The sequence below is a fragment of the Gekko japonicus genome, unplaced genomic scaffold (genome assembly GCF_001447785.1).
Source record: "Gekko japonicus isolate JY-2015 unplaced genomic scaffold, Gekko_japonicus_V1.1 scaffold3488, whole genome shotgun sequence".
NCBI lineage: Eukaryota > Metazoa > Chordata > Lepidosauria > Squamata > Gekkonidae > Gekko > Gekko japonicus.
This window is the reverse complement of record NW_015166533.1, coordinates 5,080-5,979: the sequence shown is the minus strand read 5'-3', so window position 1 is coordinate 5,979 and position 900 is coordinate 5,080. Positions and strand designations below refer to the sequence as shown.

The window sequence follows — 900 nt, the reverse complement described above, 5'->3', positions numbered from 1 at the left end:
AATCCAAGGCCTAGGGATGCCAGCCTCCAGGTGGGACCTGGGGATCCACCGGAATTAGAGCTCATCTCCAGACTACAGAGTCCCCTGGAGGAAGTGGATGCTTTGGAGGGTGGAGTCTGAGGTCCCTGTCCTCCCCAGGTTCCATCCCCAAATCTCCAGGAGTTTCCCAGCCTGGATCTGGCAAGCCCCATCCCCCACCAGTGGCCGGGGGGACCCGGCAACCCTACGGAGAAACGATGCACCTGCGTAAAGCAACACACACCACTCTTTGTTTTCGTATAGCTCAGCATGTCCTGATGGCAAGAGGATCACGACTGATGGCAAGAGGATCCCGACTGAGGGGAGCGGTGGCACAGTGGGTATATCCCACTGTCTTAACATCCGAACTGTGTCAGTTCGAGCCCCGCACTGGTGTGAGCAGCCAGCCTGTTGTCCCCAGCTCATCGTCCACCCAGCGATTCAAAAGCCTCGGCGAGTAGATAAAATGGGAACCATTCCTTAGAGAGGGTGGGCACACCGACTCCCTTCTGGGAAGGTGTTAGCTCTCGGTTGGAGACGTCCTGGTCTGGACCCGGAAGGCGGAAGAATCTACTCAGCTAAGAAAAATCCCTGCAGTGGGATGCTCTGGCCAGGCGGTGGCAATGTGGCGATGCAGCTGTTCGGAACATGCCTTGAGTCAAGCCAGAAACGTTTCCACCGGGCAGTACGGCGTGTGCAACTTAAATGAATTATATGTTGTCTTCCCTATCCCCTATGAAAAACATTGTTAGTCCCCTGTCTAAAGAGTAACTGTAAATCACTTTGAGCCCACTTGTGGGGAAAGCGATTAATAAATCGAAAGCATTATTATTATTATTAATTATTATTATTATTATTTCATGGTGATTAGCAACTACAGGC

At 52.1% G+C, this 900-nt stretch overlaps 1 protein-coding gene across 1 annotated transcript in view; it reads right to left on the bottom strand.

The window, feature by feature from the left end:
- Nucleotides 1-900, bottom strand: part of COL20A1 (collagen, type XX, alpha 1) — a gene marked incomplete at its 3' end in the record, with an annotated part of 132,884 nt that overhangs the window by 130,161 nt on the left and 1,823 nt on the right. The gene's annotated exons all lie outside the window — the stretch shown is intronic.